The sequence below is a fragment of the Nycticebus coucang genome, chromosome 12 (assembly GCF_027406575.1).
Source record: "Nycticebus coucang isolate mNycCou1 chromosome 12, mNycCou1.pri, whole genome shotgun sequence".
NCBI classification, from domain to species: Eukaryota; Metazoa; Chordata; class Mammalia; order Primates; family Lorisidae; genus Nycticebus; species Nycticebus coucang.
In genome coordinates this window covers 105,889,032-105,912,198 of record NC_069791.1, presented here as the reverse complement: position 1 = coordinate 105,912,198, position 23,167 = coordinate 105,889,032, and the positions used below count along the sequence as shown (strand labels likewise).

Here is a 23,167-nt window from a genome sequence, read left to right as displayed (position 1 = left end):
AACTTTTATTTTTTTATCTTTTTTTCTTCTTTTTCTTTTTTTAAACTAAAACCAGAAAAATGTGTGTTAGAAAAGATAGCACAGGTGGCGCCTGTGGCTCAAGGAGTAGGGCGCCAACCCCATATACTGGAGGTGGCGGGTTCAAACCCGGCCCCAGCCAAAAACTGCAAAAAAAAAAGAAAAGATAGCACAGAAAAACTGTGGCTGCAGCTCCACCTGACTGTATCACAGAGTTCATCACTGTCGGTCTTGAATTCATCTGGCTGATCGGGCTAATTATTAGCACAGTCAACTTCTCCCTCCTACATCTCCTTGCTCCAGATCAGGGCGTGAAAGTGGTGGCTGTCAAGAGTCCCTGGAGATGTCCCATCAGTGAAAAGCATACAGCAGCAATAGGATGGTACAGACACCAATAATACCACCAAGGATGAGTGAGTCTCTCCACTTCCTAAGGTTGATCCTCTGCATCAGGCTGTTCACAGCAGGAAAACAATTGGCCAAAGTGTTTATTTTGCTGTGAATTGACTTCAACATTCCTCTCTGTAAAGTCATATTTTCTTTTGTTCCCATAGCAATGCTCACCGTCCGTTCTATCAGATGATCTGAGTTGCGAAGGTGGTCACGTTTGCCATAAAGTTTGCTTTGGTTTTATGAAATTTATGTGTATAATCCTGCAAGATGTCTCTACGTCACTGTAATGTGTACATTAATGCTGCATTGGACGGTGCCTGTGGCTCAAAGGAGTAGGGCGCCGGCCCCATATGCCGGAGGTGATGGGTTCAAGCTCAGCCTTGGCCAAAAACTGCAAAAAAAAAAACATTAATACTGCATTCAAGGAAGGGACGCCTGCACTGTTGGTACACTCTGCCATTTTATCATTTACCCCTGTAAGCCTTGCCAGTAGCTGCTCAATCTCAATTGCCATTGTCTCAAACATTCTGTCCTGCCTTGATCATTCAAAAAGAGTGTTGTGTCAGAACTACACCTGTTGAGTCTTCCATCTCTGGCATTGCTGTGACTGTAACTTGTACATAGTTTACTGAAGGAAACTAGTTTCAGGTCAAGTTCATTTTCCTTCCTGTCAAGCCTGTTTCCTGAGATCTTCCCAGTAATTGCTAGTTCCCGCTGCCATTTTTGTTGTCCAACCATATTTTTATTTTATTTTATTTTTTATTTATTTATTTTTTTTTTGTAGAGACAGAGTCTCACTTTACTGCCCTCAGTAGAGTGCCGTGGCATCACACAGCTCACAGCAACCTCCAGCTCTTGGGCTTATGCGATTCTCTTGCCTCAGCCTCCCGAGCAGCTGGGACTACAGGCGCCCGCCACAACGCCCAGCTATTTTTTTTTTTGGTTGCAGTTCGGCCGGGGCTGGGTTTGAACCTACCACCCTCAGTATATGGAGCCGGTGCCCTACTCACTGAGCCACAGGCGCCACCCCGTATTTTTATTTTTATTTATTTATTTATTTATTTGAGACAGTCTCACTATGTTGCCCTTGGTAGAGTGCTGTGGTGTCAAAGCCCAAAGCAACCTCCAGCTCTTCGGCTTAGGTGATTCTCTTGCCTCAGTCTCCCGAGTAGCTGGGACTACAGGCACCTACCACAATGCCTGGCTATTTTTTGTTGCAGTTTTGGCTGGTGCCAAGTTCAAACCTCGGTATAAGGGGCCAGCACCCTACCCACTGAGCCACAGGCGCCGCCCCCACCATTATTATTACTATCATCATCATCATCATCATCATCATTATTTTGGACACATTACCCAAAAGAGCTGAATTGACGTACTCCTCAGTTTGTGGCACAGTGATCTGGAAACACAAGGTTCCCTGCGTGGCCTGGGTGCCCAGAGCAACTCAGCCAACACTTGGGGGTTTCTGTTTCACTTCATAGCTTTTATCACATCTGCAGAGTAACTATGGGGGAACCACCAGTATCTGCATTGTTCCGAACTCAAACACTGAGGTACAAAAGAGACTTCACCCTGAGAAACGTCTTGGCCCTCTCACCTCCTCTGAGGCTGTCCTGGGTTGGTCTTGGGAAGAGCGTCCTTGGCCACTCTCTGTTCCCTCTCCCCACCTTGCTTAGCTGCCTGTCTTCCACAGGTGTTTTCACGTATTTATTGTCTATCTCCCCCACCTGAATGGGAGGTGAAAGGGACGCTTGTGGATGAATCATTGCCTGTTGGGGACATCATGGACACAGCCAGAAGTAATCTGATTTAGAAAGAAATGGGTGAAATTGACTCGCATGAGCCCTCCTGGGCTTAGCCACTACTGACAGCTTTCTTTCTTGTCAAAATGGTTGCTAGGTTTGCTTTGCTGAACCTGTATTCTCACTGTCACATGGTGGGTGCTCAGTACATGTTTGTTGAGGGACTTAATGAATGACCAAAATTATTTCACTGCTAAGTTGTATCCACATTGTTCTCATCCATTATCTCCTTCCCTCCTTCCTTCTCTTTCCTTCCTTCCCTCCTTTCTTTTTTTTTTTTTTTTCTTGAGACAGAGCCTCAAGCTGTCCCCCTGGGTAGAGTGCTGTGGCATCACAGCTCACAGCAACCTCCAACTCCTGGGCTCAAGCAATTCTCCTGTCTCAGCCTCCCAAGTAGCTGGGACTACAGGCACCCCCCACAATGCCCGACTATTTTTTGGTTGCAGCCATCATTGTTGTTTGGCGGGTCCGGGCTGGATTCGAACCCACTAGCTCAGGTATATGTGGCTGGCGCCTCAGCTGCTTAAGTCACAGGCCCCAAGCCCCTTCTCTCCTTTCCTTTCTTCCTGATGTTCCTTTTAGAGCCCTTACTATGTGCTGTGTACTTTTCGAAAGTTAGGCCAGGCACCGCAGCTCACACCTGTAATCCTAGCACTCTGGGAGGCTGAGGTGGGTGAATTCCTTGAGGTCAGGAGTTCAAGACCAGCCTGAGTAGGTGAGTGAGACCCTGTCTCTACTAAAAATAGAAAACATAGCCTATATTCCCAGCTACTTAGGAGGCTGAGGCAAGAGGATTGCTTGAGCCCAAGAGTTTGAGGTTGCTGTGAGCTGTGGTGGCGCCACAGGACTCTACCTGGGTGACAGAGTGAAACTCTGCCTTTAAAAAAAAAAGCTAAAAGTTACGTGAAACATACAATAGTGGGTTTGACTGGTAGATCTTTTCTATGATATACATACTTTTATCTGACAATGTGAATGTTACTTTTTTTGCATTTTATTATTATTGCTCAATATTTCGTTGCAGCAATCATCTGATTTCTTTTGCAATTGTATTTATGTTTGTTTGTTCTTTATGAGTTTTTTGTTTCTAGTCCTTATCTTAAACATTGTTATTGTTATTAATTTTTTTTTTTTTTTTTTTTTTTGTAGAGACAGAGTCTCACTTTATGGCCCTCGGTAGAGTGCCGTGGCCTCACACAGCTCACAGCAATCTCCAACTCCTGGGCTCAAGCGATTCTCTTGTCTCAGCCTCCAGAGTAGCTGGGACTACAGGAGCCCGCCACAATGCCCGGCTATTTTTTGGTTGCAGTTTGGCCGGGGCCGGGTTTGAACCCGCCACCCTTGGTATATGGGGCCGGCTCCCTACCAACTGAGCCACAGGCGCCGCCCTATTGTTATTAAATTTTAAGCCTCTTTAATTCTGTGAAGGCAAAAAGTGGAAACCAAATAAACACATGTACATGTATAGAGAAAATTAAAAAAAAAGAAATTCCTTTTCGTATAACGTGTAAAGCCCTATTTTATTCATTTTCTAATCACTTACCTTTTCTTTAAGTTTTTTGTTTGTTTGTTTGTTTGTTTGAGACAGAATCTCACTATGTCACCCTCAGTAGAGTGCTATGGCATCACAGCTCCCAGCAACCTCAAACTCTTGGGCTTAAGCAATTCTCTTAAGTAGCTGGGACTACAGGCACCCATCCCAATGGCTGGCCGTTTTTTGGTTGTAGTTGTCATTGTTGTTTGGCACCCCGAGCTGGGTGCGAACCCACCAGCTCTGATGTATGTGGCTGGCACCATAGCCACTGAGCTACAGGCGCCGAGCCTCTTCAAGTTTTATTAAGCTATACTTTTTTTTCTTTTTTTAGAGACAGGTTCTTGGCCAGGCGCAGTGGCTCTTGCCTGTAATTCTAGCACTCTGAGAGACCGAGGAGGGTGGTTGCCTGAGGTCAGGAGTTCGAGACCAGCCTGAACAACAGTGAGACCCCGTCTCTAAAAATAGCCAGGTGTCATAGTGGGCGCCTGTAGTCCCAGATACTTGGGAGGCTGAAGCAAGAGGATCACTTGAGCCTTAGATTTTGAGGTTCACGTGAGCTATGATGACGCCACAGCACTCTACCAAGGGTCACAAAGTGAGACTCTGTCTCAAAAAGAAAAAAAACAGAGAGATAAGCCCTCACTCTGTTGCCAAGATTGGAATGCAATGGTGTGATCAAAGCTCACTGAAACCTCAAAATCTTGGGCTCAAGGAATCCTCCCACCCCAGCCTCTCAAGTAGCTAGAACTACAGGATCACACCACCATGTTTGGCTTTTTGTGAGATAGGAGTCTTGCTATGTTACCCAGGCTGGTCTCAAACTCCTAATCTCAAGCAATCCTCTTGCCTGGGCCTCCTAAAGTCCTGGGATTACAGGCAGGAGACACTATGCCCAGTGTAGTATACTTAATAAACAAACATTGCACACATGTCTTATACAGTTGGCCCTCCATATCCGTGGGCTCTGCATTTGTAGATTTACTGAGATTGAAAATATTCAACAAACAGGGCAGCGCCTGTGGCTCAGTTGGTAAGGTGTGGGCCCCATATACCGAGGGTGGCGGGTTCAAACCCGGCCCCGGCCAAACTGCAACCAAAAAATAGCCAGGCGTTGTGGCGGGCGCCTGTAGTCCCAGCTACTCGGGAGGCTGAGGCAAGAGAATCGCTTAAGCCCAGGAGTTGGAGGTTGCTGTGAGCTGTGTGAGGCCACGGCACTCTACCAAGGGCCATAAAGTGAGACTCTGTCTCTACAAAAAAAAAAAGAAAATATCCAAAAAACAATAGAAAATAAAATAATAAGCTCGGTGGCCACAGCTCAGTGGGTAGGGCGCCAGCCACATACACCGAGGCTGGTGGATTTGAACCCAGCCCTGGCCTGCTAAATGACAATGACAACTGCAACCAAAAATAGCCTGGCGTTACGGTAGGTGCCTATAGTCCCAGCTACACGGGAGGCTGAGGCAAGAGAATTGCTTAAGCCCAAGAGTTGGAGGTTGCTGTGAGCTGTGACGTAACAGCGCTGTACCGGGGGTGATAAAGTGAGACTCTGTCTCTAAAAAACAAACAACAAAAAAAAAAACCCAAACAAACAAAAAAGCTCAGTGTACTATAGGTGAATTGAATCTAGTTATCCAACATTGCTATGTACTATAGCGTCACCACCAACACTGAACTGTAAACACCAATCCATTGTTCCTAGAGAAAATACAAGGTTAGGTACCTGCAAGCCTCAGGTCACATTTTTTTTTTGAGACAGTCTCAAGCTGTCGCCCTAGGTAGAGTGCCATGGCATCACAGCTTACAACCACCTCAAACTCCTGGGCCCAAGCGATTCTCTTGCCTTAGCCTCCCAAGTAGCTGGGACCTCAGGCACCTGCCACAACACCCAGGTATTTTTTGGCCTCGGCTGGATTCGAATCTGCCAGCTGCGGTGTATGTGGCTGGCACCCTAGTCACCTGAGCTATAGGTGCTGAGCCTCGGGTCACATTTTTGTCAACAATTCAATACATTACCTTGTTTTATGTGTCTTTCTGTTTGAAGACACCTTATTTTATATATACATACACACACATATATGTTTTTTGTTTGTTTGAAACAAAGTCTCACTCTGTTGCCCAGGCTGGAACAGTATGGTGTCAGCCTAACTCACAGCAACTTCAAACTCCTAGGTTCAAGCAATCTTCCTGCCTCAGCCTCCTGAGTAGCTGGGACTACTGGTACCCACCACAATGCCTGACTAGTCTATTTTTAGTAGAGGTGAGGTCTAATTCTTGTCTGGAACTCCTTAGCTCAAGCTATCCTTCTGCTTTGGCCTCCTGGAGTGCTAAGGTTACAGGCGTGGGCCATATATATCAGGCCCGGCCTGATATTATTAATTCACTAAACTTAGGGCCAACAGAACTATAACTCATTCCTGAAAGAAGCTTCTCTAACACACACATTTTTTTCTGTGAGGTACCTAACAGCCTTCTTGTGCTTAGGCACAGTAGAAGAGCATTTAGCACTATGCTTGCAGGGAGTTTTAACAAAGTCACCAATGAAACATACAAAAATCCTAACATACAGTACTACACAGGCTGCAAAAAAGGACAGCTAGGGCCAGGCACAGTGGCTCTTGCTATATTCTCATCAGGCTGAGGATATAGGAGTCTGAGATTGAGTTTGAGGCTGAGTGGGAAGCAGAGACAGGAGGATTGCTTGAGGCCAGGAATTCCAGACCAGCCTGGGCCTAGGAGTTTGAGGTTGCAGTGAGCCATGATGATGCCAATGCACTCTGGCCTGGACTGGTCTTGAACTCCTGGCCTCAAGGGATTGATCTTGCCATCTCAGCCTCCCAATATGCTAGGATTATAGGCATGAGCCACTGTACACAGTCTAAAAATTTGCTTTAGAGATAGGTGTTGCCCAGGCTGGAGTGCAACGGCATGATCATACTTGGGTCACTATGGAAATTTTGAGACAGAGAATAATGGTCCATTATTTCATTTCAAAGAAACACAGTGCAGAGCGTCCTTTCTGATTCACCCGTGTTACGTTTCAACTTGCTTGGCTTATCAGCATTGCTGGGAGGGCTTCCTTTGTTTCCATCCATGAGATACTAGTTTCTTGATTTCTTTGTATCTCAAAACCTTTTTTTTTTTTTGAGATAGAGTCTTATTATCTTGCCCTCGTAGAGTGCTATGGCGTCACAGCTCACAGCAACCTCAAACTCTTGGGCTTAAGTGATTCTCAAGCCTCCCAACTAGCTGGGATGCAGATGCCCACCACAACGCCCGGCTATTTTTTTTTTTTTTGTAGAGACAGAGTCTCACTTTGTCACCCTCAGTAGAGTGCTACGGTGTCACAGCTCACAGCAACCTCTAGCTCCTGGGCTTAGGTGATTCTCTTGCCTCAGCCTCCCGAGTAGCTGGGACTATAGGCACCCACCACAACACCCGGCTATTTTTTTTTTTTTTTTTTTTTTTTGTAGTTTTTGGCCGGGGCTGGTTTAAACCCACCACTTCTGACATATGGGGCCGGCGCCCAACTCCTTGAGCCACAGGCGCCATAACACCCGGCTATTTTTTAGTTGCAGTTTGGCCGGGGCTGGGTTCAAACCCACCACCCTCGGTATATGGGGACGGCACCCTACTCACTGAGCCACAAGTGCCACCCCCAGCTATTTTTTTATTCCAGTCATCATTGTTGTTTAGCAGGCCCAGACTGGGTTCAAACCTGCCAGTCCCAGGGTATGTGGCTGGTGCCCTAACCACTGGGCTACAGGCACGGAGCTAGTATCTCAAAACTTTTGTAATGACCCATGCAACTCACTGTAATCTCAAACTCCTGGGCTCAAGTGATCCTCCTGCCTCAGCCTCCCAAAGGGCTGGGATTACAAGCATAAGCCATAGTACCCAGCCATATTATGTATTATGCATTTATTTATTAATTTATCGGAGTATCAAACTGTATAGTAAAAGTTTGGTAGGCAGTACTTTGAAAAGGTGGAATCTTCAATAATACTTTATTATTATTATTATCATTATTATTGAGACAGAGTCTTACTTTGTCGCCCTTGGTAGAGTGCCATGGTGTCATAGCTCACAACACCTCCAACTCCTGGGCTCAAGGGATTCTCTTCCCTCAGCCTCCCAAGTAGCTGGGACTTCAGGCACTTGCCACAATGCCCGACAATTTTTAGAGATGTGGTCTGGAACCTTTGAGCTCAGGCAATCCAGCCGCGTTGGTCTCCCAAGTGCTGGGATTGCAGCTGTGAGCCACCGCACTCAGCCCCAATCGGTTTTTCTATTTTCAGTAGAGATGGGGTCTCACTTTTGCTCAGGCTGGTCTCCAATTCCTGACCTGAAGTATCCACCCACCTCGGCCTCCCAGAGTGCTGTGATTACAGGTGTGAGCCACCTCGCCTGGCCTCAATATTACTTTAGTTTAGCCTGTTCTTTTGTTCTCAGACTTCATGGCTTTCGGTAACCCTTTAAGTTATGCAAATGAAGTAAGGATTCCAGATCCAGCCTTTACACCACATGGGTGGGGATGGGTGGGGAGGTGGGAGGCCGCTATAAGTAGCCGAAGGTTGAGAAGACATGGACCACATCGCTTCTCTTTCGATGCTGGATCTCTGAGTAGACGAAAGGAAGCTCCCAGAGGCCCCAGGGAACCTGATTTTGTGAAATTCTCCATGTCGCCAGCAAAGCCCCGTCGTCGGAGATCAGCGCAGAGCTTTAAACCCAGAGGGAGACGCAAACCTGGGTCTGTTTCCAAGGCCCTGAAGGAGCTTCCCAAGGAGATGCCCAGCACCAGCTTCCAATCCTTGTTGCTACTGAGTAAATTTGACTGGAGGGACTGCAGCAAAAAGCAAGGTATTTTTTAAAATCGTATTTTCCAACTTCAGTGCTGGCTCATAAGAAAGTTGTTAATTTCTTGGACACAGATGCCATTAGCCACCTTAGAAAAAAATTTATCAGTGCTTCTGCTGGCTGGTTTCTTTTGGAGGGTTTTAAGTATGCAAGCACATCGTTTGCAAAGAAATGTTAAGCCTCTTCCTTTGCGGTTGAGCTTGTGTTTCATTTCCTTGCCTTTGATGATGTTCCTTGCCAGTGTATTGGAGTGGTGGAAATGGAGTTGGGCTTTTGAGCACCTACAGGAAGAAGGATGGATGTGGAAACAAAGGCTAGAGGCAGGGTGCACAGTTAAGGTGATTGAGTTGTGATCTGATCCATCAAGAATAAGGGCTAAAGGACTCTTATAGGAAGCTGAGGCTCCAGGATAGGCACAAATCCCAAGGTCATAATTACTGAGAATCCCTTAAATCCCTTTGTAACCTTTTTTTTGAGACAGAGTCTCACTCTGTTACCCAGGAGAGAGTGCTGTGGCCTCAGCTCACAGCAACCTCAAACTACCACAGGTGCCTGCCACAATGTGCACAGCTATTTTTAAGTAGAGATGGGGTCTTGCTCTTGCTCAGGCTGGTTTCAAACTCCTCAGCTCAGGGGACCCACCCCCTTGACCTCCCGGAGTGCTAGCATTATAGGCATAAGCCACTGTGCCCACCTCTTTTTTTTTTTTTTGAGACAGTCTCACTTTATCACCCTGGGTAGAATGCTGTGGCGTCATAGCTCACAGCAACTTCAAACTCTTGGGCTCAAGCGAATCTCTTGCCTCAGCTTCCCAGGTAGCTTGGACTACAGGTACTTGCCACAATGCCCAGCTATTTTTAGAGACGAGGTCTCGATCTGGCTTGGGCTGGAATCTGTGAGCTCAGGCAATCCACCCACCTCGGCCTCCCAAGTGCTAGGATTACAGGGGCGAACCACCTCGTCCAGCCCATCTCTCTCTCTCTTTTTTTTTTTTTTGAGACAGACTCTCACTTTGTCACCCTGGTTAGAGTGCCTTGGCGTCTTAGCTTACAGCAACCTCAAACTCTTGGGCTCAAGTGATCCCCTTGTCTCAGCCTCCCAAGTAGCTGAGACCATAGGCGCCCACCACAAGGCCTGTCTATTTTGTTTCTTTTAAGAGGTGGGGTCTCGCTCTTGCTCAGGCTGGTCTCAAACCTGTGAGCTCAGGCAATCCACCTGCCTTGGCCTCCTAGAGTATTAGGATTACAGGCGTTAGCCAGTGAGCCGGGCCTCACCCTTGTAATCTTTGTAATACTGGTCTCTTTCTAAGTTTGTACAAATTGCCTTACTGAGTACTGCTGAATGGCTACCGTATTAAGCAATTTCATTACACATTCCCCCAATAAAAATCTTTTAAGTCCAGGAATCAGCAGTCCAGAGTTAAAATCCCACAAATTAACATTAAAATGCTGAGCTTTTGTTCTAGCTTCAGAAGCTGGCATGGTGCTTTTGCTCCATTGGAATGTCATTGGAATCTCACTGACCCTCTTTTGCAACTGACCTTCGTCAGCCCTTCAGGGTCCTACTTCTCACTTCTGTAGCTGAGGTTCCTCCTGTAGGTATGTGCTCCCTAAACGCGTGCCTGTGTGTGGGGTTGCAGTGGGGAGCAATCGAGGAGGGTGCAGGCCACGCCTTTGTAGGTCGGGGTGCTACCAACCACAGGCTACTTCCCAAAGCTGCCTTAGAAGTCCTGGCACCTGAAACTTACAAACGAATGTATTTCTTCAGGCAATATTTTAGTCTTCAGGGTGGATTCTCCCTCTGCAGAGATAAGGGCAGTTCCTTCTGGTGGAGGCTACATTCCTATAGGAAAGAGATTATTTTTTTCCTTCCTCCCCACCCCTGGGGGTGTGTGTGGGGGAAGCACCATGCAACTTTTATTTAAATGCTTTCTTTTTAAAATGTGACTTTGTTTATTTATTTATTTTTTTAGAGGTGGGAGATCTCAGTACATTATCTAGGCTGGAGTGCAGTGGCTTCTTGTGTTTTTTTTGCAGCTTTTGGCCAGGGGAGGATTTGAACCCGCCACCTCCCGTATATGAGGCCAGCGCCCTACTACTTTGAGTCACAGGCGCCACCCGAGTGCAGTGGCTTCTTAGCAGACATAATCATGGTGCTTTGCAGTCTTAGACTCCTAGGCTCAAGCGAAGCTCCTGCTTCAGCTTTCCAACTAGCTGCCACCCAGACCTGGCCCAGAATATTGTTTTATCAACTTTTTTTCTGGACACTGAATCTCACTCTGTTGCCCAGGGTAGAGTACCACAGTGTTATCATAGCTCACAGCAACATCAAACTCTTGGGCTCAAGCAATCTTCTTGCCTCAGCTTCTGTAGTAGTTGGGAATACAGGCACCTGCCACAAGGCCTGGCTAATTTTTCTACTTTTAGTAGAGATGGGGTCCTGCTCTTGCTCAGCCTGGTCTCAAACTTATTTATTTTTTGAGACAGCCTCAAGCTGTCACTCTGGGTATAGTGCCGTGACATCACAGCTCATAGCAACTTCCAACTCCCAAGCTATTCTCTTGCCTCAACCTCCTAGGTAGCTAGAAGTACAGGTGCCCAGCACAATGCACAGCCATTTTTTGTTGTTGTTGTAGCTGTCATTGTTGTTTGGCAAGCCTGGGCTGGATTCGAACCCGCCAGCTCTGGTGTATGTGGCTGGTGCCTTAGCTGCTTGAGCTACAGGCACAGAGCCTGGCCTCAAACTCTTTAGCTCAAGCAATCGACCTGCCTCAGCCACCCAAAAATGCTAGGATTACAAGTGTGAGCCACTGCATCCAGCTTAATGACATTTTATAAAATAAATTTAATTCGGCTCTGCGCCTGTGGCTCAAGCAGCTAAGGCGCCAGCCACATACACCTGAGTTGGTGGGTTCAAATCTAGCCCAGGTCCGCCGAACAACAATGACGGCTGCAACTAAAAAATAGCCGGGCATTGTGGCGGGCACCTGTAGTCCCAGTTACTTGGGAGGCTGAGGCAGGAGAATCGCTTGAGCCCAGGAGTTGGAGGTTGCTGTGAGCTGTGATGCTACAGCACTTTACCCAGGGCGACAGCTTGAGGCTCTGTCTCAAAAAATAAATAAATAAAATAAAATAAATAAATAATAATAATTTTAATTCGCTATATATATATATATATATTTTTTTTTTTTTTGGCCTCTATGTGTGCTGGGCACTGGGGATGAAGGAGGCAAGACAGAGGCCTGCTTCTTTCAAGGAACTCTCATCTGGTAAGAGAAAGGAAATAAATACGCAATAGCCACCAATCGCAACGAGCACTGTGGGGGAGAGGCATGAGGCACAGGCACATGCCTGGAGTATCCTAGAGCAAGAATTGTTGGTGGGGAGGAAGATCCAGACCCTGGGAGAGGCCCTGAGGCCAGCAATTCGTGCTGGGGTGGAGGAGAAGCGAGCTGGGACGAGCCAGACTGTAGGCAGCCTTAAGAAAGGGAGTGACAGATCAATGGAATTTTGAAAGGGTGACAAAGGGTTTAAAGGTGGAAACCACCTGGGTATCCCTGGGAATGCCTTTAGGTCACTGTTGCTTTTTTTTTTTTTTTGAGACAGAGTCTCATTTAGTTGCCCTTGGTAGAGCACTGTGGCATCACAGCTCACAGCAACCTCCAACTCTTGGGCTTAAGCCATTCTCTTGCCTCAGCCTCCCAAGTAGCTGGGCCTACAGGCACCCACCACAATGCCCGGCGTTTTTTTTGTGGGAGGGGAGGGGTTGTAGTTGTCATTGTTGTTTGGCAGGCCCAGGCTGGATTCAAACCCACCAGCCCCGGTGTATGTGGCCGGCACCCTAGCTGCTGAGGTGCAGGCGCTGAGCCCACTGTTGCTTTTTGTCCCCAACTGGGACAAAAAGAAAATGACAGCAATTGAAAAAGACAGGAGGGTGAGAAGGAATGGTACTCTGAACTTGAGCAGGGAGACAGACAGAGGTGGTTGTCGTGCCAAGGAGTTCTTAGGAGAATGAACAAATCTGGATTTCAGGAGTGGTTTGGTTTCTATTTTTTTTTTTTTTTTTTTTTTGCAGTTTTTGGCCGGGGCTGGGTTTGAACCCACCACCCCTGGCATATGGGGCCGGCGCCCTACTCCTTTGAGCTACAGTGGTTTGTAACCTTGTAGCCCTTAGAAAACTGAAGGATCTCAGTCTCCGGAAAAATGTATTTTATTTCCCTACACAAGGGATCAAGGGGAGGCCCTTGACTCCTGAAGCCCTTCCTGGGTTATGTTTTCCTACTCCTAAAACCAGCCTCACTGCACAACCTTGAGCTCTGCCTGTGATACTCGGTGGCCAGGAAGATTGGGCTGCTGGAAGAATCCAATGATGAAATAAAAAGCTACATTGTAATGAGTACCACGTTGTGCACTGGCCAGACACAGAGCCCAGCACCTACATCCATCAATCAGTTAATCCTCACTATCACCCACTAAGATGGTGCTGCTAGGAAAACCTTCGAGGATGGAAATATCCACCCTGTACAGTTTCAATATTTAATGTATGATTCATTGGTTTTTAACATATTCACAAAGTGTGCAACCATCATTACTATCTAATTGCAAAATTTTGTTGTTGTTGAGACAGAGTCTCATTATGTCAACCTTAATAGAGTACTGTGGAGTCACAGCTCACGGCAACCTCAAACTCTTGGGCTTAAGCTATTCTCTTCCCTCAGCCTCCCTTGTAGCTGGTACTACAGGCACCTTTTTTTACTGTAGTTGTCATTGTTGTTTAGCAGGCCCCTGGCCAGGTTCGAACCCGCCAGTGCCAGTGTATATGGCTGGTGCCCTAGCCGCTGAGCTACAGGCGCTGAGCCCCCAAATATTTTCAACATCCCAAAGAAACCCCATATTCACTAGCAGCCACTCCCCATTTCCCTCCCTCCACAGCCACTAATCCACTTTCTGTCTCTATGGATTTGCCTATTCTGGACATTTCTATAAAAGGAATCGCACTGTATATGACCCTTTATGTGTGGCTTCTTAGCATAATGTTTTCAACGTTCATTCACTGCAGCATGAGTCAGTCCCTCAGTTCTCCATTCCTTTTATGGCTAAATAAGATTCTATTGTATGGATAGAGCACATTTTCTTTATCCATTCATCAATGGCTAGGTATTTGGGTTGCTTATACTTTTTTGGCTATTATGAATAATGCTGCTGTGAACACTTCTATACACGTCTTTGTACAAGCATCATATTGTCAGTTTTGGGGGGGGTTTTTTGTTTTGTTTTTTTTTGCAGTTTTAGCCAGGGCTGAGCTTGAACCTGCCACCCCTGGTAAATGGGGCCAGCGCCCTACTCCTTGAGCCACAGGTGCCACCCCATATTGTCAGTTCTTGTGGATAGACAGCCTAGGAGTAGAATTGCTGGGTCCTGTGGTAACTCTTTCAGCTTTTGGAGGGACTGCCTTTCACTTTTTGTACAGTGACAATAAAAAACATAGAAATTATAGGCATGACTCAAGTTGTGATTCTGTTATGGTAGCACTTATCTAGAATGTCTACTTTGGATCTTGGCACTGTAGTGGGAAAAGGCCTAGAAAGAGTTATACACTTAAGACTGTGGTAGGGATCAGGCGTGGGGGCTCACACCTGTAATCCTAGCACTCTGGGAGGCTGGGGCGGGTGGATTGCCTGAGCTCCTGAGTTGGAGACTGGCCTGAGCAAAATAGTGAGACCCTGTCTCTACAAAAAGAAAAATGGAAGCAAGAGGATCGCTTGAGCCCAAGAGTTGGAGGTTGCTGTGAGATATGACACTATGGCATCTACCAAGGATGACAAAGTGAGACTCTGCCTCAAAAATACATAAATAAAAGTCAATTTTGAGTCCAGGGCTATACACAAACAGGAAGTTGACCAGACATATTTGGCCCATGGGCAGTCATTTGCCCATTCCTGCTTTTCCTTTCTTTTAACCTTGAGACAGCATCTCACTCAACTGCCCATGCTGGTGGAATCACAGCTCATTGCAAACTCCAGTTCCCAGCACAAGCGATTTTCCTGAGCCGGTCTCCCCAGTAGCTGGGAGTACAGGCCCATCTAATTTTTCTATTTTTGTGGGCCAGGCATGGTGGCTCATGTCTGGTACTCTGGAAGATCAGCAGGAGAATCCCTTGACCTTAGGATTTGAAGACCATCCTAGGCAAAAGTGAGACTCCATCTCTACTAAAAATAGAAAAAGTAGCCCTGTGCAGTCCCAGCTACTCGGGAGCCTGAGGCCAGAGGATTTCTTGAGCCCAAAAGTTTGAGGTTGCTGTGACCTATGATGACTCCATAGCATCTACCCAGAGTGACAGAGTGTTACTCTGTCTCAGAAAAATTGTTTTCTTTTTTACTTTTGGTAGAGACACAGTCTTGCTATGTTGCCCAGGCTGTTAGTTCTCAAATTCCTAGCCTTAAGGGATCCTCCTGCCTTGGCCTTTCAAGGCCCCTGGGATTATAGGCATGAGCCATTATACCTGGCTTCATGGAGGTTCTTAAGGGTTTCACCCTAAAGGAGCTAATCTCAATACTTCCCTTCCCCAACTGGGACCTGTCATTGCTAAGCAATTTAAACTCAGAGAGGATGAGACTTTTTTTTTTTTTTGAGACAGAGTCTCACTATGTTGCCCTGGCGTCAGCTCACAGCAACCTCAAACTCTTGGGCTTAAGTGATTCTCTTGCTTCAGCCTCCCAAGTAGCTGGGACTGCAGGACCTGCCACAACACCCAGCTATTTTCTTGCTGCAGTTGTCATTGTTGTTTGGCAGGCCCGGGCTGGATTCGCACCTGCCAGCTCCAGTGTATGTGGCTGGCATCCTTAGCCGCTGAGCTGCAGGCGCCGAGCCAGGATGAGACTTTTTCAAATGTCCAGGATAGCTGCAGGGAAATCAAGCCCCAGGAGGTGGGGACAGGGTCCCCAGTGCTGGAGGCTGACAAACTTAACTTGAATCCTGGTTCTGTCACTTATTTGCTATGTGACTCTGGACAAGTTGCTCAACATTTCTTTAAAAAAAAAAAAAAACAGAGTGGTGCCTGTGGCACAGTGAGTAGGGCGCCGGCCCCATATACTGAGGGTGGCAGGTTCAAACCCAGCCCCAGCTGAACTGCAACCAAAAAATAGCCGGGCGTTGTGGCGGGCACCTGTAGTCCCAGCTGCTCGGGAGGCTGAGGCAGGAGAATGCTGAAGCCCAAGAGTTAGAGGTTGCTGTGAGTCCTGTGACATCATGGCACTCTACGGAAGGCGGTAAAGTGAGACTCTGTCTCTACAAAAAAAAAAAACACATAGGGTTATCACTTTCAGTGAAGATTTGAATCAAGGTGATGATAAAATTTTACCTTTTTTTGCCTTAAAGTGAAATAATCTTTTTACTAAATTCCCTTCCCTCCCTCCCTCCTTCCCTCCTTGCCTTCCTTCTCTCCCTCTCTCTCTTCCTTCTAAAAATGTCTGAACCCAGAAGCAATTAAGCTTTCATAAACCTGTCGTGTCTAAAATAACTTTTTTTTTGCTATTTTTGTCCGGGGCTGGGTTTGAATCCGCCACCTCCAGTATGTGGGGTCGGCACCCTACTTTTTGAGCTATAGGCGCTGTCCATAACTTTTTTTTTTTTGAGACAGTCTCACTTGTCGACCTGGGTAGAGTGCTGTGGCATCACAGCTCACAGCAACCTCAAACTCTTGGGCTTAAGTGATTCTCTTGCCTCAGCCTCCCAAGTAGCTGGGATTACAGGCAACTGCCACAACGCCTGGCTATTTTTTTTGTTGTTGTTGCAATTGTCATTGTTGTCTTAGTTGGCCAGGGCCGGGTTCGAACCCACCAGCCTTAGTGTATGTGGCTGGCACCCTACCCACTGAGCAACAGGCGCCATCCTAAAATAACTATTTTTAAAATAGTTCAAAACTGCATTAAGTTCTCACTTCCAAACAGAATGAAGATTTTTTTTTTCTTTTTCTTTTTTTTAAGACAAAATCTTACTCCATCACCTTGGGTAGAGTGCTATGTCATCACAGCTCACAGCAACCTCAAACTCTTGGGCTCAAGAGCTCTTGCCTTAGCCTCCTGAGTCGCTAGGGTTGTAGGTACCCACCACGAGTCCTGGCTAGCAAGGGTTCTGCTCTTACTCAGGTTGGTCTTGAACTCCTGAGCTCAGGAGACACTCATGCCTCACCCTTCCAGAGAGTAAGGATTACAGGCCACCGCCTGGCTAGAAATAATGCAAATTTGTTATGTCCCATGTAAATTTATTAAAGATCCTGTAACCTCGAGGTGGGCAGGACCCAGTGGCCTACAGGCCTCTGTGCCTATACTGTTATCACTGGGGCAACCCCACCTGACCTGGAAAACTGAAATTCTGCCCCTCTGTTATCAAGATTAGTCTTGAATGATTAGCTTTAAACATCGCCAAGTCTTCAGGAACACAACTGGTGTGAAAAGTAGAGTTAATATAGGAAAAGTGGCTGGCAAAGAGTGGACCAGGGAAAACAATGCCTATTTGTATTAATTCAGGGCAGACTATTAATTTAGGGCTTTCTTTGGGTGTGAGTTTTGAAATATTGATGGGCCTTCCTGGATGAAGGCAACTGGTGAGAATCATTAAGAGCTCTGGTGGAGGCTCGGCACCTGTAGCTCAAGCTGCTAAGGCACCAGCCATGTACACCTGAGCTGGTGGGTTCGAATCCAGCCCGGCCCACCAAACAACAATGACAGCTGCAACCAAAAAATAGCCGAGTGTTGTGGACGGCGCCTGTGGTCCCAGCTACTTTGGAGGCGGAGGCAGGAGAATTGCTTGAGCCCAGGAGTTGGAGGTTGCTGTGAGCTGTGATGCCACGGCACTCTACCCAGGGCAACAGCTTGAGGCTCTGTCTCAAAAATAAAAAAAAAAGAGCTCTGGTGGAGGGCGGTACCTGTCACTCAGTGGGTAGGGTGCCGGCCCCACATAACGAGGGTAGTGGATTCAAGCCCGGCCCCAGCCAAACTGCAACAACAAAACAGCTAGGTGTTGTGGCAGACGCCTGTAGTCCCAGCTACTAGGGAGGCTACTTGGGAGGCTGAGGCAAGAGAGTCGTGTAAGCCCAGGAGTTGGAGGTTGCTGTGAGTTGTGACACTACAGCACTCTACCGAGGGTAATAAAGTCAGATTCTGTCTCTAAAAAAAAAAAAAGAGCTCTGCTGGGAAGATGAAACCACTTAAAAACATGTTTTTTTAAAGAAGAGCTTTTAGGGTGGCACCCATGGCTCAGTGAGTCGGGCACTGGCCCCACATACTGAGGGTGGCAGGTTCGAACCCAGCCCCCGCCAAACTGCAACAAAAAATAGCTGGGCATTGTGGCAGGTGCCCGTAGTCCCAGCTACTTGGGAGGCTGAGGCAAGAGAATCACCTAAGCCCAAGAGCTGGTGATTGCTATGAGCTCTGATGTCATGGCACATTGCACTCTGAGGGCAATAGAATGAGACGCTATCTCTAAAAAAAAAAAAAAAAAGAAGAGCTTTTGAATTTGGTCAATGGGAAACTGCAACAAAGAAAGAAAGATTTTTTAAAAGCCAAAGAAAATAGCTTTACTTCCACACACCACATAATTTTTATTTTTATTTTTTTTAAGACAGAACCTCACTATGTTGTCCTTGGTAGAGTACTGTGGCGTCACAGCTCACAGCAACCTCAAACTCTTGGGCTTAACTATTCTCTTGCCTCAGCCTCCCAAGTATCTGGGACTATAGGTGCCTGCCACAATGCCTGGCTATTTTTTTGGTTGCAGTTGTCATTGTTTTAGCTGGCCTGCACTGGGTTCAAACCCGCCAACTTTGGTGTATGTGGCTGGCACCATAACCACTGTGCTATGGGTGCTGAGCCAATTCACCTATTTTTTTTTTCCGATTCAATTCATCTATTTTTAAATGTACAATTCAATGGTTAGTATATTCAGTGAGTCATACAACTATCTCTACAGTTAATTGTAGAACATTTTCATTTAGGCCCTCAATTCCATTCTTGCTTCCAGACCCCAGTCACTGGCAACCACTGGTCTGTTATCTATATCTATGCCTTTGTCTGTTCTGGACATTTCATACAAAAGGAACCATGCAGTATTTGCCTTTTTGTGTCTGTCTTCTCTGTCACTTAGCACAATGTTTTCAAGGTCCATCCATGTTGTAGTATGATTCAGAACTTCATTCCCTCTCATGGCTGAATAATAAATATTTCATTGAATGGATGGACCACTTTTTGTTTCTCTCTCTTTTTTTTTTTTCGAGACAGAGTTTCACTACGTCACCCTCAAAAGAGTGCTCTGGCATCATAGCTCGCAGCAACCTCAAACTCTTGGGCTTAAGCGATTCTCTTGCCTCAGCCTCCCAAGTAGCTGGAACTACAGGTGCCCGCCACAACGCCCTGCTATTTTTCGGTTGTGGTTGTCATTGTTGTTTGGCAGGCCTGGGCTGGGTTCAAACCCTCCAGCCCCCAGCGTATGCAGCCGGCACCCTAGCAGGTGAACTACAGGTGCTAAGCCCCACTTTTGTCTCTTGATGAACTTTTCAGTTCTTCCTAGAGTCAGTATCTCGGTGCCACCTCTTACTGGACTAGTTCTTGACCCAGTCAACCTCTTGGTTCATTAGCTTCTTCATGTGTAAAATGGAAGTAATAACACTGGGCGCAGCAGTTCACGCCTGTCACATCTGTCAATGCCTGTAATCCTAGCACTTTGGGAGACTGAGGGTGGATTGCTGGAGGTCAGGAGTCCCAGACCAGCCTAAGCAAGAGTGAGATCCCTGTCTCTTAAAAAAAACTAGCTGGGTATTGTGGCGGGTGCCTATAGTCCTAGCCTCTTGGGAGGCTGAGGGAAGAGAATCACTCGAGCCCAGGAATAGGAGGTTGCTGTAAGCTATGTATGATGCCATGGCAGTCTACTGAGGGTGATAAGTGAGACTCTGTCTCAATAAAAAAAAAAAAAAAAAAAAGAAAGAAAACTAAAAGAAAGCCCCGGTTTGGTGGCTCACACCTGCAATCCTAGCACTCTGGCGGGCCGAGGTGGGTGGATTGCTTGGGCTCAGGAGTTTAAGACCAGCCTGAGCAAAATCAAGACCCCATATCTACTATAAACAGAAAAACTGAGCCAAGAGGATCACTTGACACCAGGAGTTGGAGGTTGCTGTGAACTATGATGCCAGAGCACTCTACTAGGGGCGCAGCTTGAGACTCTGTCTCAAAAAAAAAAAAAATCATCCAATCAATCAATATAATGGGGTGTAATAATAGCATCTCTCTCTCTCTTTTCTTTTTGTTGAGACAGAGTCTCACTATGTCACCCTGGGTAGAGTGCTGTAGCATCACAGCTCACAGCAACCTCAAACTCCTGGACTTAAGCCATTCTCTTGCCTCAGCCTCCCAAGTAGCTGGGACTAACAGGCGCCCGTCACAATGCCCAGCTATTGTTTGTTGCAGTTGTCATTGTTGTTTAGCAGGCCCAGGCTGGGTTCGAACCCACCAGCCTTGGTGTATGCGGCTGATGCTGTGACCACTGTGCTATGGGCGCCAAGCCAATAGCGTGTCTCTCTTTTTTTTTTTTTTGTAGTTTTTGGCCAGGGCTGGGTTTGACCTCCCACCTCCGGCATATGGGGCTGACGCCCTACTCCTTTGAGCCACAGGTGCTGCTCTAATAGCGTGTCTTTCAAAGGCTCTAGTCTATATAGTGCCTTTGTGCAAGTCACATACACACCTATCTGGGCAGACACCTATCTCATCCCATAGCAGGGTGAGCAGGTGAAACCTTTGGCCCCCAAAGCAAACTTGGCTAGGAATAGTTCTTGGCTGGATTTGAACCTGGCCTGGGGCCAGCTGAACAACAATGATAACTGCAACAAAAAAATAGCTGGGCATTGTGGCAGGTGCTTGTAGTCCCAGCTACTTGGGAGGCTGAGGCAAGACAATCGCTTAAGCCCAAGAATTAGAGGTTGCTGTGAGCTATGACACCACAGAACTCTACCAAGGGCGACACAGTGAAACTCTGTCTCAAAAAAAAAAAAAAAATTAAATGAGTGAATTAACGCCTGCCCTTGGAACTTTTATGGCTGAAATTATTTGGGCAGGTTCATACCTACTAAAGTTTGTTTACATTTTTAGATTTGAACAATTTCTTTTTAAAAAATTATAAATGTACTCACAAAAAAAAAAAAAATGCAACCCTAGGAACAGTGCCTTGCACTCAGTAAACACTGGCAGTTATTATTGCTTTTATCTGCTTGCAAGGATTAAGTATGATAACACAGAAAGCATGTTACCTGGCTTCATGAGCAGTTACTTATTCTTTGATGTATAATTCATGCTGAGAACATTCTGTCAAGAATGTAACATAATGGGGCGGTGCCTGTGGCTCAGTGAGCAGAGCACTGGCCCCATATACCGAGGGTGGCAGGTTCAAACACAGCCCCGGCCAAACTGCAACAAAAAAAAAAATAGCCGGGCACTGTGGCGCCTGTAGTCCCAGCTACTTGGGAGGCTGAGGCAGGAGAATCACCTAAGCCCAGGAGTTGGAGGTTGCTGTGAGCTGTGTGACGCCACAGCACTCTACCAAGGGCAATAAAGTAAAACTCTGTCTCTACAAAAAAAAAAAAAGAATGTAACATGATGGAGCAGTGCCTGTGGCTTGAAGGAGTAAGGCGCTGGCCCCATATAATGGGGGTGGTGGATTCAAGCCCAGCCCCAGCTAAAAACTGCCAAAAAAGAAAAAGAATGTAACATAACAAACTTCTAGGCTACTCTTGGCCAAATAAAAATAGAGTTGTTGTTTTAATCAAAGGATGGTTCCTGAAAAAGATTAGGCATGGCTCAAGAGCAATTCTTTTCTCTTTTTTTTAGAGACAGAGTCTTATTTTGTGGCCCTTGGTAGAGTGCCGTGGCATCACAGCTCACAGCAACCTCCAGCTCTTGGGCTTAGGCAATTCTCTTACCTCAGCCTCCCAAGTAGCTGGGATTACAGGCACCCTTCACAACGCCCAGCTCTTTTTTGTTGCATTTTGGCCAGGGCTAGCTTCCAACCTGCTACCTCCGGCATATGGGACTGGCACCCTACTCCTTTGAGCCACAGGTGCCACCCCAATTCTTTTTTTCTTTTTTGTGACAGAGTTTCACTGTGTTGCCTAGCCCAGAGTGCCATGGCATCAGGCTAAGCTCACAGCAACCTCAAACTCCTGGGTTAAAGCCATCCTCTCGCCCCAGCCTCCTGAGTAGCTGGGACTACAGGTGCCTGTTACAATGCCCAGCTAATTTTACTATTTTTAGTAGGGATGAGGTCCTGCTCTTTCTCAGACTGGCCTGGAACTCCTGAGCTCAGGGAATCTTCCTGCCTCAGCCTCTCAGAGTGTTGGGATTACAGGCACCAGTCATCACACCTGGCCAATTCAGGAGCATTCTGCTGGAAGATAGCTCATGTCTACCTTCCAGAGAAAGTGGATGAGAAAATTGTGTAAAGGCAGTTATGAAAATATGGGATTCTGATTCATGCTTTTAATGGGGGAGGAGCATTTCACATTTGGGGTATAAAGTGAATCTCTTTTTAATATTTTTCTATTTTGGTAAGTGGAGCCAGGTTGTTTGGTCTCAAACTTGGGCTCTTTTTCTTACCTGCTGTGTAACCTTGAGCTACTTACACATAGTCTCATGGCTGCAGAAATTACCTCATCCACAAAGTGGGGATAATGTTGGCACCTGCCTTGTAGGGTTGTGAGAATAAAGTAAGTTAATACAAGTGAAATGCTTTACAAAGTCTGTGGCTCCTAGCATTATATAATGGAGTATTTGTATCTTTCAAATTAACATAATTTAAAAATGTCCTATTGTTCCATATTCTTGCCCTTTGAAGAGAGTCTTGCTCAGAGAAGTTGGGAACAGTTTAACCAATTTTCCTTAAAAAGACAAAACAACAAAAAAAAGGAGCAAAGAAAAAATGTGGGTGTCCTTGTTCACACTACCTCTCGGGATTGCAACTTTGTTAAAATTTGAATCGATCTAGTCACTGTACCAAAGCACCTTTGCTAACTGCTTTTTGGAAATAAACACAATCAGAGCCCTCTAAGCACACACCTGGCCAACCTGCAGCAGTCATCCTGGCAAAGAGCTTGTGTTAACATTTGGTTGTTTCCCTTCCAAAACCTAGCCCAGAAAAATGTTGGTCACATGTCGTTATTTTATTTAACCACCTGTGGCCATCACGTTGCATGTTGCTATTCATTTAACCTGAAGCAACAGGGTCCCTTGCACATAGTAGAGACTCAGCCCATAAATAGATCTGAGTGAACGGATGACAGATTGTGAGGTCAGGATATGAGGCTGGGGTCACATTACTTACAAGAATCACTTTAAGGCTTGGCACCCTTAGCACAGTGGTTACAGTGCCAGCCACATACACTGAGGGTGGCTGGTTTGAACCTGGCCCTGACCAGCTAAACAACAATGACAACTGCAACAAAAAATAGCAAGGCTTTGTGGCAGGCACCTATAGTCCCAGCTACATGAGAGGCTGAGGCAAGAGAATCGCTTAAGCCCAAGAGTTTG

The 23,167-nt window shown here is 46.4% G+C and overlaps 1 pseudogene; it reads right to left on the bottom strand.

Annotated features, from left to right (window-relative positions):
* Nucleotides 1-369: 369 nt before the first annotated feature.
* Nucleotides 370-1,132, bottom strand: LOC128562410 (Golgi SNAP receptor complex member 1-like; annotated as a pseudogene).
* Between the last annotated feature and the right edge of the window lie 22,035 nt (nucleotides 1,133-23,167).